The 19,049-nt window shown below is 44.1% G+C and overlaps 1 long non-coding RNA gene across 1 annotated transcript in view; it reads left to right on the top strand.

The window, feature by feature from the left end:
• LOC129384120 (uncharacterized) overlaps window positions 1-19,049 on the top strand; it is a 269,966-nt gene that overhangs the window by 30,166 nt on the left and 220,751 nt on the right. The window lies entirely within an intron of this gene.

The following is a 19,049-nucleotide window of genomic DNA, read 5'->3' as shown; positions in this document are numbered from 1 at the left end:
GCCAGCGCACTTTACACTTTAAACCCACCATATGCATATTGTCCAAGTGACGTTCTGTACTTCAACAATATGACTCGCGTCTTTCCTCATTTAACCTCACAACGTCCGCTCTCTCTCACCCCACTCCCGTCAATCCTCCCGAATTCGATGCTCACATTACCACGCGAGGGTGAGGATGGCCCTCATGAGCGGTCGCCCTTGTGAGGGTGCCCATGTCTGGCCGCAATTACTGTGTGCCTCAAAAGAGTATCAAGACGCTGTCCTCTTTTCCCAATTTTTTTCCCAATTGTGGCTTACGTGCTTGCCCAGATGAGATATGCCTCTGTGAATTTACCGTAAATGCCATTTCATAGGTGCTGAAGCGTTTGTCGCGAAAAAGTGTGAAAGGAAGAAAAGTTTGTATGCGCGTGCTCCACAGCAAAATTACCTTAACGGAAACTAGGCGTAGCGTAAACAGAATTTATTTCGTTTGAACATGGCCTGTAGCAGCCCAGGTAACATCGAAAAGTGCACAGTCATACTTTTTTTGAATAGTCAGTAGGGCGTCTTGGTAAGCGTGGATGATAGAAAAAGGGAGACGTGCAAAGTTTTCGTTTTAGTAGAGCTTTTTCTATCATGAACATGTTTTTGGCCGCCCTACTTGTTCAGCATCCAAGCAATGCCTCGCGGTTGTGAAAATTAGCTATGTCACTGATTTGTCTAACCAATGCACATACCAGAGCCAGCGCGAAGCTCCCTAAATTAGTGCCTGGGCTGGAGCAGAAGTTACACGAATATTCTTACCAACGACATAAGAGAACTATGTGAAAACTACAGTGCCTTGAAAAAATGAATAATTAGTGCCTGGGGTGGAGCAGAAGTTACAAGAATATTCGAACGAACGACATAAGAGAACTATGTGAAAACTACAGTCCCTTCAGAAAATGAATAATGAGTGTCTGATGAGAAGGTTATGTATTCCTAATGTGACATGTGACAGGCATCAGAAACGCATTGTCCGATGTTTCGCATTACAAGTACATCAGAGACTCAAATGGCATTCCACTTTATGATTCTGTTGGAGAGTAGACAGAGTTTTTCCTTATTGCTAATGTCAAAGCATATAACATAGTAATGTGTACGATACCAACTCGTGAAAATCTTTTAATGCGATAACATTAAATGGCCCATGAGGCGGAAAATCCAGTGTTGGCGTGAGCACACGATGCTACAAAAAGGTTGCAAACCCTTGACCTTTCGTAGGGTTTTCACCGTTCGTAGAGTCGAACCCCCTAGCTATGGCATTAAGGCTACAAACCCACTACGTTTGGTGTTAAGGCACAGTTAATTAAGATATAGTTAATGAAAGCACTGAAATCCACGACCTTTGGTGGGAGTCAAGCCCTCCACCTCTGGTTTGTGAATGAAGGCGATGTTAAGGCACAATTTATTAAGGTATAGGTTATTAAGGACAGACTGGACGCTGTGTCAATGTTCGCTTAGAAGAACATGAAACGCCTGCGACGTCAGGGGGAGGGGCCTACTTGCCTGCTCACTGCCAAAGTTGCCCTTGCCATCTTGTTTATAAAGACACATTCTTCATAGGGGAACCACAAAATGCGAGAGAGAAGTCATTGAAGCTCACCAAATCGAAAAACACGCTCACAATCAGTGCGTGCGCGCACCCTCCTTATCCCTATACTGTGAAGCAGCAGCCTTTGTGGAAAAGTGTTTTTTTTTATGTTTTTATGACTGCCTGGTTTCGTATGGCGCATGCGCGTGTCGTCGACTTTCTTTTCTTTTAGACCCAAGTATTTCATTATTAAACACTTGGTTGTCTTTTCTCTCCTCTTGTGCACGCGTCTTCGAAGAATAGGTCTCGTTGTTTGTCATTCTTTTCAAGGCAAGGGCTCCCGCCATAACTTTGACCTTACTAAACAAGACTAGAGAAAGTTGCTTAGCTAAGTCGTGAAAGAAACTAGGATTGTTATGTAAACAAACATTTCTTGTAATGTGCTGCTGCCGTTGCGTGTGTGTTTTTACTGTGTTGCAGGGGTCCCTATTAAAACGACATTCATCGATGACTTCGACTTTGTGCTCTGTTGCCACCCTCCAAGAGTGCAGACATAGTTTTCGGCGCTGTTGCATGGTCCTTGCATGTGTTCACATTATGAGAGTCTTACTGTGTCACAGCTATAAGTTCATACAGAATACATTTTGTAGTGGTGAGGCCGTGACCCACAACCGCGTCCACATAATAGAGGAGCCCGCAGAAATGCAATGAATCGGTGGACAAGGCTGCAGTGGCCCGGCGTGTAATTTTCATGTTCATATCAGGCATGTATTAGGTGTACCTGTTCCAAATAGCAGGACCTCAGTATCATTGATGGATAAGTATCTACTTATTAACGCAGCTTACTAAATAGGCTAAATATTTATGCAACTTTATTCCATTTGCTGCTTATTTCCGTCCGTAAACATTAAGCACACGTTGTGTTCTATATCAAAATACACCTAAGATGTCCTGATGTTCGTAGTTTCTCTCGCAACAACTGTTTGGCTGCAATGTAACTTGTAATTTTTGTTTACTACACTGTATATCTTTTTTTTTTATTTTAGATCTATTGTTTACACTGTTTCATACGTTGTAGTATTTATTTCCATACTTTTCTTCCTGCTTATACTACACGCATGTGCAGTTTTTGCCCATGTAAGAATTCGAAGTGTAGTGCGCCAAATATGTCACAGGTCTACGCACGCAGCGTGCATACCATTGTTTAGCATTGATATTTACAATTATTTCTGTCTTGTCCTCAGTCTAGTTTTTACTTGGAAATACAGATTCGATGAGCGTCAAGTATTTTCAATTAAATAGGAAGGCAAGCATAAACTGTGCTGCAGTTACTTCAGTAGCCAGCCAGTAGCCAAGCTTCCTGTGGTTCCTCTCCGAATTTTCGCAAGCTGCCCCATTCATGCAGACAGGCATTGTAGCAGTTGCGATTCTGTGTCTACTGCAGTAATGCCGAAGCTGGTTTGCACACACTACAGGATGCCAACAGATACCCATTATTGTTTTTCTGCCTTTCTAAGCACCAGCCGTGCCCACGAGGTGAAAGTTGTGGTGTCCGTTTGAGTTTGCCGATCAGTTCATGTGATGCTTAGGGACAAAATTTACGCAGAGAGGGAAGGGAGATCGTGCAATAAGCCCTCGGCCAACTACTAAGTTGATGGAAGGGATAAATAAATGGCAATGGATGTGCGCTTGTACTCTGCACATGTTAATTTGAGAGGGAATGCAGAAGTTGTAGTACAAAGGCATATCACGACAAGCGGTTTTTGCATAAATAAATTAAGTAAATAGGCACATACGTTTTTCATGCGCTGATAATGGGGGACGGCTCACACGTCTTCCTTACGTGGTATGCCTGATTGATTTTTTCTGCGAATTTAGAATCAAATTTCAATTTGGGGATGTTATAGCTAGTTCTGAAAAATTGATGTGATGTCGGTTCACACAAAGTTGTTGAGAAACCACTGTGTTCATTAGGAACACATGAGACAGACATGAAAACTGCTCTGGAGCGGACATTGACATTTCATGCTCACAAGAAAAACACTAAAGTATTAATCATAATGACAGTGGCCCATTTGTTTTGAAATGACATTAGGAATTAAGGTATTTTTACAGAGGATAAGAAAAAAAAAGTTCACGTTTCCACTCCGATCTTTCTCTACGGCAATAACGTACTGCAACAGAGTCTGTTAAGGCATTGAAGTTAAGGCACGGACGCGTTCCCTCGAACTTTGCTTTTGTTGCCAACAGAGGAGCAATTACTGCTGTTGCGGCAGTTTCAAACATTTCGCTGGACGTTGGCAGCATACTCAGAGGGATATAAATGTAGCATTCCACCAGTCACACAAAAGCAAATCGCAGCAAGAAATCTCAGCACTCATCGCGAGTCTACCGGCAGTCTTACCTAAGATTTTGTTTCGCAAGTGGACACTTTGCTCTTGCATTCAGCGTTCAGCAAAGTTAACGCAGCTAACGTACACAAAACAGGTAAATTGAGCTTCGGCTTCCTTAGTACACTTCCTCGAATGCAGTGGGCGAAAACAAAAAATTCTAGTCTGACAAGAGGCTCCTACACAATCCAATTCCCTGATGCAAACAAACAGCCTGCCATGAGCACCGCTGACTCCACCGAACACTGCTGGTAGCTGGTGTAGCACACATCCTCCCGAAAACCACGGAAACTTTCACATCGTCTTTTTGAGAGGCGAACGAGACCTAAAATTGTTTCACAGAAAGAAAGCGTTGCATGTGAAAAAACTCACTGATCCGGGAACTGAACGCTAGAGCTTTCCAGGGCGGTCTCCAGAACATCTGAGCTAACCTGAAAACTAGTAGATGACAGACCGAAGGTCCTTCAATAGCCATCATGAAGGATATTAAGATGTATATGCTAAATCTTTTCCGCCGAATCTTGCAAGCGAAGGGAACTCCATAAAGTGGAAAGGTGGCTGAACGCAGAGTAAGGGTGAATTCATCGTGAACTTAAGCCCAAAGACACTGAATGTGGCAAGTCAGTCCTACGTTTCAGAAGGTGGAGAGTAATCCACTAAATGTCGAGTGTAGCGCGAAGCTACGATGGTAACGCATACGGGCTTCGGAGATAGAACTCCGCAGTTAAAAATTATGCATAAATTCTTGCACTGGAAAAACGGGGACATTCAATATTGCAAATTAGTTTTGCGAGAAACTAATCCAGCAGAGCCTGCCTTGAAAATAAAAAGATCTCATACGGGCTTCTTGGAAAGCTTCCTTGTTCAAGAAAATTTTGCCCTCGTCTAGAGATGGAATGCGGGTCCAACGCCTTTCCAAAGTGGTCACTACGTATGAGCTAGCCAGGCGGCTAAAAGATCACTGAGTGAGGGCGAATAGCTGCGTCTAAGTCCGCAAGCCTCGGCAAACGTTTATCCAAGTCAAAAATTTTCATCCATTTTAGTATCAAGCTATAGAAAAAATGTGCGTTGCTCAAAAAAAAAAAAAAATTAACGCTTCGCGGTTCAGGGACAATCTATTCCGCACGCGATTTCTCTTCACCCGAGCTAACCAGGAACCGGGCAGATCGAAAAGCGGCAGTATTTTAAACTTTCCCTCGAAGCACAGCGCATAGGGCAACGAATATGGCAACGAATAGGGCAAGACATGTATCTTAAGTCCGAAAAGGGAAATTTATCAAAGCTAAAATTTGTTATTGCCACATGCCGAGCGCGAAGCTGCGAAGATCACATGTGCCAGTTCTCCAAATTACTAAAGCAATGCATTTGGAAAAAAATTCTTCGTGGCCGCTGTTTGAACCCCGGACCAACATTTTTCCTTTGTGGTTAGTTTTGGGTGATATCGCAAATAGGGAAAAGCGTCCATGAACGGGAGAAATTATTCATCCAGCAGAGGCTACGAGGAAGCTTTAAACTTTAGCCAGAGCGAGTTAAGTTTTGATTCTTTCTGCAAAGAAGAAATATTTATGAAGGGGCCAATGCTTATCCTGTGTGGTCAGTTTTGCCCACACAAGATAACGTTAACGCAGGATCGCAATCGGCTACCTCAGCGAGAGATAGTACTAAGCGATGACTCGTTAGTTTTTGCTATAAGTCTTCTATAAAATCCTCAGCTATACAAAATTTCGGCATCTTCGCAAAGATTGTGCCTGGAGGCTTACTTTAACCATGCTCGTACAAATTGCCATATCGCTATTCTATTATGACTTATGTCGCGACGTTCCTTCTTTCTTTGCTTCACAGGTTTTGCCGCAGTGCTAGCGAGAAAAACACTCTGGTGCCAAGTACGTGAACTACTGTACCAGATTCCCATAATAGTTAATCCAAAATAGTTATTCAGAAGAGTGTGCCAGAAAGCCCCAAAGATAAACCATACGGGTTTCTTAAAGAATTCGTCAAGGTCTAGGAGTTTGAAGCAAGCACAGAACGCCTTTCCCGAGCTTACGCTCTACATGAGAGCTAAGCAGGAGGTTCCAATATAGGAGAGTGAGGGTCAATTATGAGACAGTTCCGAGCATAGACAATAAATACAGCAAAATACTCTCCGTGAATTATTAGATCTGGAGGAAGGTTTATGCAAGGAAAAATTGTGATTCAGTTGAAGGTATCAGCAAGCTGCAATTGGGGCCCACTCAAGTTTTTCAGAAAACGAGCTTTGCGGTTGCAGACACATTTTCCTTAGTCAGGAGACTGAACCTGGAACAGTACTTCCTGGGCGACTGCTTTATGCCCGAGCTAACCAGGAAACAAGCCGATCGCACAACGTTGACGAATCTCTGATAAACAAGCACAACAAACGACGCTCAACATGAGCAATATGCTGCCATGAATCTTGCGAAGTGAAAGGCCCATCAAAGATAAAATGTCTAACCAATTTTAGCACCGAGCAGTAAAGGAAATCCATAAAGCTTTTTCAGAAAAGAAGTTATATATGTTGAAAAAAATGCTTGCTCCTATGGCGATTGAATCCGGGAATAACGTCTTTAATTGGTGGTCGCGATACATCTGACTTAACCTGAAGGCTAACAGATCATAGACCCATGAAAAACTCTAAACAAGGACAGTGAGTATGGCAAATAAATTCTGCTGAATTTCGTATAGTAATCCAGCCGAGCCTAGTATCGAAGTATAAGTTCCTCCTTTCCTGAGTACTGGACACGGCAGCAGCGCTTCTCTAAGGCGGTCACCGTCTATGCTAATGAGTAGGCATCACAGATCACATAGTGGTGACAATCGCAAGACGACTTGAACAGGAAGTGGGAAAGATAGCATATTAGTTCCGTGAAGTTCCGCGAAATTCCGCAAGATGCGCGAGAGCTAACAAATGCGAGAAATAATTTTACCGCATCTAACAGAATCAATAAATGTGTTCCCATGGGTGAACGGAAACAGCTCCACCATTTTATAGTGCGGCACACAGATTGCTCTGCCATAGAAGCGAGATTTCACAATCACCAATTGCTCAATGTTGAAAATAACAAAAGAATGCAATCAACTAGTCTGTCAAAGCCCACACCGTATTCCGTCAGAAGAGTACAATTCACATAGGGCTGTATAGTATATGGAGATATTATGGCATACTTATAATGGGTCATTGTGTAGTACAGACAGGAGATACAACAGGAGTAAAGTGCACAAAGCTGAAGGGCTCCTCACACACGCCGCGTTATCACTGCTACCGCAACCAAGGGACATGCCAGCTCACGATATTCCCTACTTGTATAGCACAGTAGTTAATGATTATCCGAAGTGCACGTCAAGGAGAAAAACAACTCTGATGGGCATCAGGATAATGCAAACAATGTGCACATGAAATTCATAATTTTTCACAACGCCGACTGTTAAAGTTAAACGCTGCGGAGAGGTGGGGAGGCGTACACATTAGATATACGTATGGCGCGCAGACAAAAATTTTGCCGGCGTTTTAAAATATACCGTAGCTGAATACAATGTTTCGATAAAATGAACTTTTTTGGCAGTTTTGCAATATGTTTCGCTATATTTAGTGATGTGCTTGATTACAATGCGCAGACTCATCCACTTGGTAAGTATGTAATTTAAGGCACACTTCGCCATGGCAATGATATACAGCGTTCTATGGAACTCCTAACTTAGCAACTTCGAACGTTTTATTAATAATCGTTGGGTATCGGTAACAAAGCCCTTGATGCAATAAAATATAGATGCGGCTTATACGCTTGCGCGCAGGGATCGCTTTGCTCTCAGACGCAGAATTTAGAATGGTATGCTTCCGCTTACAGGGGACAGGGGAAAGACGCAGGCATTCGGTGCGTGATTTAAGCTAGTGGCATACGTGCTGAATATTACAATAGCCATTATCAGAGAAAGAACGAGGCTTCAAGACGGGACACAAAGGAGGAATCACACACACAGTGTGCGAATCAAAAGTTGCAACTTTCGATTCGCATTTAATATTTCCGAACTAGAATAATTACTATTTTCCAACTATGCGGATACAAAGAAAGAACTACCGCGTAATGCTTTAAACAATAGCCAACATCCATTTGATCATCTTAAGCTTGAGGGATCCGGTATATTTGTCAACTTCTGATAACGTCAGCTTCAACTCCCTTTATAAATCGTTGAAAGTTAACCTCAGCATGATATTCACTTTCAAAATCACCAAATTTACATTCTAGCTTTCGGACAGAGACCCTTTCTTTAGAAAGCCGGCACCCGGTGCTGGCAATTAGAATTTCCCTCTTAGCACCACATTTTAATACTGCTCAGATATTTGCAATGGCTAACAAGGTTGTCATTTGCGCGGAGCCGATATCTACGACGTTGAGGTCGTTGAGGAGGCGTCACGTTTCCTTATTAAGGGCGCTTTGTTGCCGGTGTGCAACTATCCTAAGGTGTGTGCTTTAACGAAATGTAGTTTTTTCACTTATTGATTGCGTTTCACGAGGCCAGATGGCATTTTGTTGTAGCATTGTCACGAATAAAGTAGTGCAGATAACTCGTGTACTTTCTATTTTGGAAAGGCACGCAGGAAAACACGGACACAACAACGAACGAAAAACCACACACACACGGACTATATGATCTAAAATATATCCACAGTATGAAGGGAAAGAAGCGTCAACCTTCCAATCATGGGCAGGTACGGGTATTCGCGAAAGGTAACTGTAACGCAGAACAATACCCATTTGAGTATAGAAGCTTGAATTACGCACGTGTTAGCGCTAATAAATGATATACCAATCTTCGACCATGCATAAGGAAAGCTTCTTCGCTCTTGTAAGTGAGCAACACTATATGTGAATTTGGCAGTCCACTTGCAACCGCGCCATGGCAACGAATCGTGACGGCATTTCACCGGTTAAGGACGGTTTATACTGAATGTCCGATTGCTGTAACGACCTGTCTGCACTACTTAACAGTGACCACAGCTAACAGCAACATTATGAAGGACATCGGTGCGACGTTATGCGAACTTGTTGGTAGCCTTTACAATACACCTATGAGGCCTGTTTGTGGAGTATAAGCTTATTCATTAAAATGAGACTTCGCAATGGTTCACCACGCATTTGAATAGCCGCCTCTTATTGCAAGAAAGCTGTATATGGCTAGCCGATTCATCCGTCCGTCGCTTGTTCGCCGAAAACTCCTTCGCAACCTTATGCGCATGCACGAAAAAAAAAAAGAGGGAGTGATGCGCGTGATTGGCAGTGACGCAGTGACGTCATTGCCCTCTATCGCAGCCAAGCACGCGCACAGCATTTTTTCTCTTGCTCCGAAATGTGTAAGCCACGCGTCATACTAATTCCTAAGGAGCAGGACGCTTTCGATCAGCAACTCCGCGAGCAGAACCGGGAACGAGCTCGCCTACGCCGTGCCGGCGCTGCAGCCCGGGCACAAGAACAGGTTCGTGCAGCTGAACGCAAGCAGCAACTGCGTACCGAAGATGTGGCAGCCTACCAAGCCGTAGTTCAATGAACCGTCGGAATTAACTCAGTGATAAACACCGGTCAAGGCAAGAAACTGGGCTAGTTGGTGTGTCATCAATTATTAAAAGACTAGCGCAAATAACAGGGACACAGACAGAGAAGACAGGACGAGTCGTCGCCGTCGTCTTCTCTGTGTCCCTGTCATTTGCGCTAGTCTTTTGATTAATGATAAACACCGAGCCCGCATGGTTCAGCTTCGCTGGTTAGTCATCTGTACTGAGTGCTTGTGCGGAGATTTTTGGTTTCTATGCAGCAGCCGTGAAGTTTTATTTTGCTATGTTTTGCAGATGATGCTATTTGTGAACGATAATTGTTACCATGCCGAATGCTATGCTATTGCAGAAGGGCAGCGGATTGGGCGAGTTGGTGTTGCATGGTAAATATAAAATTCAAACAGCGCTAAACGACAGGACCAGAATGAGGAGGAGACAAACACGGCGCTGAACTTGCAACTGATTTATTTGGAGTAAGAAGTCAACATTTATACGTACACAACTGGGCACGCATGCGCCCGGTCATACACCGATGATCAGATACAAACATCGGACTGCCAACATTCGCACGCGTGTACCTGTCTAGCAATCTACCCTTTATGCAGCAATGCCATTTCTTTTGCTGACAAGATTAAAGATGTTTTGCTAACGCAACTATTAGATTTTCTGATGATATGAAATGCTTCAGCGACTTCTCTGGTAGTCTTGTCACTATGAAAAAATAACAATTTTGTATCGTCAAAGAAAGGTACACTAACCTGGCAAAGCATAGCAGTATTTGTAAATGCGTACCTTTCTTTGACGATACAAAATTGTTATTTTTTCATAGTGACAAGACTACCAGAGAAGTCGCTGAAGCATTTCATATCATCAGAAAATCTAATAGTTGCGTTAGCAAAACATCTTTAATCTTGTCAGCAAAAGAAATGGCATTGCTGCATAAAGGGTAGATTGCTAGACAGGTACAACGCGGGCGAATGTTGGCAGTCCGATGTTTGTATCTGATCATCGATGTATGACCGGGCGCATGCGTGCCCAGTTGTGTACGTATAAATGTTGACTTCTTACTTCAAATAAATCAGTTGTAAGTTCAGCGCCGTGTTTGTCTCCTCCTCATTCTGGTCCTGTCGTTTAGCGCTGTTTGAATTATATAGTTGCTATGTTATTGTCACGTGGTAGTGACGGTGAAGAAAGCAGCAATACGGTGAAATACAAAACTAACTTTTATTGGGCGAACCTGTGCCCACAAAAACAGGCTACACTTATACCACAACAATAGCGGCGAACACGGTCGGCGATCGTCGGAAATCTGATCAGCGGGTCAAGCGCGTCGGCTTTTATACAGCAGTCGTCGAATGTTCCAGATTAACCGAGGGGACCCGCGTGTCTTCCACAAAGTTCTACACTATTCGCGTCGCGCGTACATGAAATCAGATTACACAAGTTGCGGTGAAAGACAGTGTACGGAACCATCGATAACATTCCAGAAACTTCTTTTACATGCAGGCGCGTCCTGTGCTGCGCGATAACATTTGTTAGGCGGCCAAACGTGGTCGCCCGATAAAGATCAGTACACGTGTCACTATGGAAGAAGAAGAGTCTAGAGGTGCGCACTAGCATTTTCGAATGGCACACTAAGCCAATTTTTCTTTTGGAGCTATTAGTCTGGTTTAAAAATAAGAGAGTCTCATTATTACACTGCTGGATAGTTATTTGACCAGATCTTCAAACCTTAAAACAGTAAGCCTATTATTCAAGCTTTCGTGTGAATTAAAGCCCGAGGCACATGGTAACAAATAATATCATCGTCAACTCCCAAATGACAAGAATAGCATTTTATAGTACTGCCATCAAACAAATTGGGCATAAATAAAAGCTTTGTAGAGCGCGTAAGAACCTCGGTATTTAGAGAGACAACCTCCGATAGCTTTAATTAAAACAAGGCATAAAAATTTATGATTAAGAACGATGCGGCCCAATGACAACGCAGGAAAGATAACGCACTGAGCTCTCTGAATGGCACAAGTGTGAACGAACACGAATTGCAACATCCTAAATCAGAAGCAACAAAATTACAAGAAACTCGGGCTATATTTTCATTTGACACAGGTTCACTCTTCGCGTCACAGTTGCGATGCAAGCGGAACTGCCGGTTCAACTCGCTCCGGAAAACCTCGAAATAGCAGAAAGAGGACACATTTACTCAGTGTCATTCCAATATCTCAAATCTCACTCTAGTTGACCAATGAGCCAATATTTTTCAATTGTTAGAAAATGGTAAACGCACATTCCTGTGGATGCTTTTATCGCTGAACATGTCACCGCCAGCTTATTTACGTCTCCTGCAGTATGGAATCCTCCGCAAGCAATCTGCAGTTACTCGTGTCTTGCGCAAGCCAACTTTTCTGCTTACAAATTTACTAATTTAACGTTCCTTCTCTAGGCACCTCTGCTGCAACTTGAATGGCCCAGCGGTTGTCTGCGATATGCTTTGCATGATCTGCCAAGTTGTATTTATTCCTCTTAATGTCCACTAAAATATCGGCTGCTCCCGTTTGCTCTCTAATCAATAACGCTGTCCTCGCAGTCACGTAATCATCCCTCGTTGCGCAGTCCTTAGCTTCTCAAAACTCAAGTTTCTGCCCATTGTGTTTCCACGCAATAGAGTGGAATGTTTGCGCACCTTTGGTTTGAGGCAACCGGTCATAATAAGGCAGCTATGATATAGATTTTGTGCATCGCCCTACTTACTCTGTCGCAGTTGGACATGGTTATAACAAGACGGTAAAAACGCCCGTATGTCCTGTCAAGGCATACCGACCTTAACGCAGGATCGCAATCTGCTACCTCAGCGAGAGATAGTACTAAGCGATGACTAGTTTTTGCTATAAGTGTCGTATGAAATCCTCAGCAATACCAAATTTCGGCACATTGGCAAAGATTGTGCCTCGAGGCTTACATTAGCAATGTCCGTACAAATTGCGATATCGCTATTCTATTATCACTTATGTCAGGATGTTGTTTTTTTTCTCTGCTTCACAGGTTTTCCCGCAGTGCTAGCGAGGAAAACACTCTGGTGCCAAGTACGTGAACCACACATACCAGATTCCCACTTATTCACTGCCCTCCTTACCACTAAGGACTATAAGGAATAAACGGCGTCAAATATCCTAATAACCAGTCGGTCCACCTTAACACGTCAATTTGGAAAAGAATCGCTGGTGGAAAATTTTATACAGGATTCTGTATGTAGTAGGTGAAAGAATGCGTTTCATACTATGACAATAGCTGATGCCCGAATTGTGCCGGCTAGGCAATGCGTAGCGTAAATAACCGGTAGACCATTAGAGCTGCAGAATAAGTTCCAAGGGAAGCGAAGCGAAGGACGGCAGAAAATTAGGTGCTGTGATAGAATTATGAAACTTGCATGAGCAAGCTTGAATTAGCTAGGGCAAGACAGGGATAATTGGAGAATGCTGGGAGCGGCCTTTGTCCTGCAGTGGACAAAAAATATATAAACTGACGATTATGACCATATCTGAAAAAAACATAGGAGATCAAAGATCGCTTGAAGGAAACTGTAGGTAGAGGAACAGCTGACATGCTTACATGTGACAACCATAGCCAATGATATTTTACAGAGCGATTGCATAAACAAGCGTAGGTGTAGCATATGTGAATGCCTGCTGCTCTATCATTAGCAGATTCTAAAGAATTGCGTACGAATGTTACGATGTCTGTTATTCTTCAGTGCCCGAGTGCAGGAATGTTTTCGCATCAGAGAGTAATATTTCCGCAAAGTATGCTTTCGCACCAATTAAGAAATTTGTTATTTGTGTTATGGTTGTCATTTTATATCTGAAATATATGAAGAATAAGTACGCTGATATGCCAGGATTTGCAGATTTAACATTGAACCGCGAAAAGCCACAATGAAAGCGCTAAAGTGTTTTCAATGCTGGCTTGCAGTTGAGATTGCAGGCGAAAACCACATTATCATCAAGACAAGAACTTATTTTGCTTTTGACAACGTACGGTCTTTGTATGTTCCTTATATAATTCATTTCATTTCATTTTTATTCATAACCATCTTATTCATAACCAAATTCATAGCCATCTTTCGTCTTAGACGACGTAATAGGGCCAACAGCAGTACGTGAAGGAGAAATGAAAAAAAAAATTGTTATACCAACCAAAACCACAATCCGATTACGAGATACGCTGTAGTACGGGACTCCGGATCAATTTTGGCCACCTGGGGTTCTTGAACGCACGGGCACTCAACAAACGGCACACGGGTGTCTTTGCATATCGCCACGCCGACATGCGCCCACCACGGTCGAGATTCGATGCTGCGACCTCGTGCTTAGGAGCATGACGCCAAAGCCACTAAGCAACCACGTCAAGCAGACAGACGAAATGCTAGAACCAACCTTTTTTTCCCCACACAGCGATATTTACTGGAGCTTGAATAGGCAGACGGGAGATGAATATATGCCGAAGTAGGAATCAGCCCATCGGAAAAACTAAACAATTCTTTGTTTTTTTCTTTCAACGTAGACGAATTCAGCAAACTAGCCATGATGAATATAAAGACCACAAACAAATGTTTGCCATCATCCAAGTGCAAGATACACAAGTTTCTAGGTAAGGAGAGATATCGCATGCAAACTCACGCATGTAACCTTTTTTGATTATGCAAAACGCCTCGTATATCACGTGCACACTGGTAACCATAGCGCTATAATATGTTGCATTGACTGTATTTTGCGCCGAAATCACAAAGGAAGATATGCCCGGGTTAGTGGCTGCCAACACACGTTTTCGCTAACATTAAATTAAATTAAATATAGAGGCCTTTACCTGCTGACTGATACCCAGTGAGACAACTTGGCATCAAAGAGGTCCATAAAGACAAGCACAAACCCATCACCTCTTATCCAGTGCTTTAAGTCAGCGTCGAAGAGTTCCATTAAAGGCCCCTCAGCACGGCACATTCAAATTTCTGTTATAAGCTGGAAGTTGCAACGAGCTCTCTAGGGAGCGTTCTGCCGCAAGAAATTTTCAGATTGGCTCATTAATAACCGAGACAAATATTTCAGTGATTTCAAGAGGCGAGAGCCATTGCCAAGAGACACTCTTTCCACTTGCACCTTCTCGCCCTCGCCAGTAAAATTCCTTCCCTGCGATCTCCCACACCGGAGCTCGAGGATCGCGTAACGCATACGTCACGGGCCCCGCCTTCATTTTTTTTTCGTTTACTTTTTTTTTTTTTTTGCTGCGCGGCTCACTTCCACTGATGACGTCGCGCGCGAGCTGTTCTAATTGTCTCGTTTAGCACAGGGCACGGTCTTGCACGCTGTGCACGAGGACACCTGTGGGGGTATTCTGCAGGAGTCCATCTAGTGGACTGTCCATTTCGGCCGCAGTTTATTGGATGCAGCTGTACGAGCGAGGAAGAAAGGAGCGGCCCCAGTCAATCAGCAGCGGCCGAAATGGACAGTCCACTAGGTGGACTCCCACAAAATACCTCCTCAGAGTCACTGTATAAGTTAGTGTTGCCCGAATACTCGGGCAGACGCAAGCGGTTCATAGAGCATGATCGACCGCTGGAACCGGGTAGAAAACGATATACTTCTGTTGTCTAGCCACGCGACTGCACGACGTGGGAAGAAGCAGAAAAAAGGGAAGTACATCTCCCTTGCTGCGGTGTGAAGTAAAACAAGAACACGAAGACATTTCATTTGTGAGTTTAGCTATTCCTTTAAGCTTTAGTTTGTCTATTCTAGCTACATATTACACAAATAAGAGATGTTGCCTTAAATATTTCTCGAAGTCACCTATCACCCCGAGCGACGTCACAGCACGAATACGTGTATGTAGGCGCGGTAGCACTTGTACGTCATCCTCCAACTTGGAGTGCGGCGGCCGTGAGGAGAAGGGAAGACGGCGTTCGGTTTGAAATCTGAGACCTTTCGACGGAACGAAGCGACGTAATACTTAACAGAAACGATCGTCAGCGCGCATTGTATGCCCAGCGTTTGTCAGCTGAAAAAATATATATAATGACAGCTATCGAAAGCAAAAAGGTTCTTGAAGAGCGGTGCGTATGTACACCTTGAAACATACTCAGTGGCTCAAATTGCTCCGACGGTTGGTTTCGAACCCTGTTCGGTCAAGACACTAGCCCGATTTTCTAACACTTCGACCATATACTGCACAGTGATCAAGGTTGGCGGGAAAACGGTTCGATACAAAGATTGATATATAGATACAGTGCCCCGGAAAGCGCGTGAAGAAACTTAGGAATGGAAACGCCTTAAAAGCTTGCCGTGTTATCATCGCGAATCCCCCATCGCAGGCCATCTAACCGAGGACACTACTTTGCTGCATATCCTTTCGGTCACCTCAAACATACGTATATTGTAGACTAAGCAAATCGTTGCAATGTAGCAAGTGTATAAAATCAAGCCACTGCAGTCATGCGGTCGTAAGCATGCAGTTCAACGAACAGTATATCGCTGTTCTACTTGTGGCTTTTAAAGTTGAAAAGGTGCAATCCACGCCTCCATGCAACGACCCCTATATATATATATATATATATATATATATATATATATATATATATATATATATATATATATATATATATATATATATATATATATATATATCGTCAGAAAATGAACACGACTTACTTCGTTGAAGTCCTCGTGTGATGTTGGGAAAAGGTAATAGCAGCGCGGGCAACGCACGTCAGCTAGGTGGTGGGGCGAGCGCTTTGTCGGTCGTCCACGCAAACCGCAGGGGAACACCTGAACATCAATGCCCAGTATTCATGAGATATTGATTTCAGGAAATAAAAAAAAATCGGCAATATAGCGACAATGTATCGCGACTAATTCTACATAAGCGGTGCCTACTGCAACGCGGCTCCTTTTCCGCGCTACCCTGCGAACAATGTGTGCCACCTAACACCGCCAACCAGAATCCTGTGTCAGGTCTCTGAAGGACATGGCGTGCCAGCGCGTGCGAAAGTTTGCACAATGGTGTGTCTGCTGAAATACACTATACTAGTAATGATGCTAAAACAACATATAACGAGCGCTTGCAACGGTCCTAGAATATGAACTTTTCTTTCGTAGTTGCAGCGCGATAATTCCGGTACCAATACGTTTGCACACAGCAGTGACAGTAAATCTGTGGCGCGCATGCCGACACATACTTGTCTAAGCTCGCCTTATTAGGTGTACAAAGGTTGTAGGTATAACTATATTGAATATCGCAGGCGTTGTCGCTGCACGGAATTCCAGAATTTAGCCTTGTTCGAAAACCTACCACCTTGTTTTGTAATCTTTTATTCGTATTTCCATCGCCTCAAAATGACGGCAGTAATAAATTTACGGCATTAACAGCGGACCCATGACGCTACTCAAATGTACGAGCCAAAAGCGAAGCACCGAAAACAAGGCAAAGGTCAAACTAATCCTAAGTAATTATTAAAGGAAAAATGAGATATCCACCCAAACGTAGCTAAGTGCTACAAAGGAAGCAACATACGGGTTCCTTGAAAGCCTCGCAGTCGAAAAGTTCGTCCTGGTCCGGGACACGAACCCGGGACCACTGCCTTTCCGTGGCAGACGCTCTACCATCTGAGCTAACCAGGGAGCTAGCGGGTGCTACGGCGCAGCTGGATTTATCAACATCTCGAAGCACAGACAAGAGTTACGTACTAGTTCCCCGGAAATCCGTAGGGTAGGGAAAAGTAATTAAGGGAAAATGAGACATCCACCCAAAAACTAGCTAAGGGCTATAAAAGAAGTTCATACGGGTTCCTCGCAAGAAAAGTCGCAATTAAACAAAAAAAAGTTCCCTCTAGTCCGAAATCAAACCCGGGACCACCGCTGTTCCGAGGTAGCCGCTCTACCATCTGAGGTAACCAGGGGCCGTATACCGTAAAACTATTTCAATATGATTTTATCCGACGCAAGCATCGGGCGGTCACCCGCAGGGTGACCGCCCGATGGTGACCACACCAATTAAATGCTCCCCACTTTTGTTTGCTTGAAAAACGAATAGCATCGCCTGCACTGAGCGGCTCGTCTTGTCTAATTGGCTCACAAGAGGCGAGGAGCATGCTCAAGTGGAGAAGGATTCCATGAGGCTGAGCCACTGCACAGAATATCGATAGCCGGATGAAGAGGGTGGTGCCGGCGTCTGCGATTGGTCCGCTTTCTTAGCTTGCGGTGGCTCCTCGACAATAGCGGCGGCATGCAACGGAAGCTTAAGAATGACGCTAAAACAGATCCTCAGCAAAGAAGCGTTGGCAGAACGAGGTCGTAAACGTGCCGAAAGTTCTCGAAAGCTTTACACGGCCACGCAAAAAGTTTTATTACACGTAATAAACCCCTGCTCGCCGGCAGGGGCGGGTAGCCCCTGCCGGCGAGCAGGGGCTACTTCTGAATTTCTCCTGAATAGCCGCAGGGGCAGCCTGCGGCTATTCAGGAGAAAAATCAGTTGTGTTCGGCATATTAACGAATCTTCAACGCGTACGCGTCCCTTTGCCGCGCTAAGTTTTTTCGGTTTTCTGACGTCGCGTAAGAGGCAGGTGAAGTGGACGCAGCCCGAAAACTTTCACCAATAGCCGAGGGCTAAAGGCAAAGAGCCGTCGAATCAAGAGAACTATCGCGGTTTTCGTGACATCGCGTGACAAACAGGTGAAGTGGGGGTGGTCCAAAAGGCTTTTGACCAATCGCGGTGGGTCAATTGCCGAATTGGAATAGAAAAGTTTGGAATAGTTTCATGTTATAGCGCCCCAGGCGACTAGCAAATGGTAGGGCGAAGTCGAATTTATCAACTCGAAGCAAAGGCAAGGGTTTGACGTCATATTTCTGCGGAAACCCGCAAGGTGGGGGGAAGTATACAATAAAAGAAAACAGATCCACCCAAACGTAGCTAATTGCTATAAAAAGCACACACGTGTTTCTAATCGTTACAAAACACGGCACCTAATCCCGATAGACCAACACCGAGCCAGTCGGCAGCGTAAGCGCGGAGCCTAATGTAATCTTCGACTGGTCGCCTTCATGCTAGGAGTCGGGCACATTCGGTGTTCCTGGAAAACACAGGCCGTCAACAAGCACGGAAGCCAAACGTGTAATTAGCTCTGGGAGGATGCAATGGCAGATGCGAAAGCACATCAACAAAACAACCATCCGTTTTTACCTATACTAAAATACCCATAGCTATCAGCTATGCCTAATGGCGAACGCGAGACGCTAGAAGGCAACGGTTACGGTCACCCGTTGCCAACTGCGGGGACTGTGTTCCGAAGATGTGGCCAAATCTCGACAACTTCTCCAACGCCAGGAGGTGTATGCTGCAAGTGTCCACGTAGTAGACATGTTCATTTCGTCTGCAGCTCAAGTTCTGATTGGCTGGGCTGGTGTACACGTTGAAGGAGACAGGCGCCCCCAGCCAATCATAACTCCAGGCAATCACATGTTCAGCATCAGTCGACGAAATGGGCATGCCTACTAGGTGG

This window comes from Dermacentor andersoni, chromosome 9 (assembly GCF_023375885.2).
Source record: "Dermacentor andersoni chromosome 9, qqDerAnde1_hic_scaffold, whole genome shotgun sequence".
Taxonomy (NCBI): domain Eukaryota; kingdom Metazoa; phylum Arthropoda; class Arachnida; order Ixodida; family Ixodidae; genus Dermacentor; species Dermacentor andersoni.
Note: the sequence above shows the minus strand (reverse complement) of the source record. Positions and strands in the feature narration are given on the sequence as shown.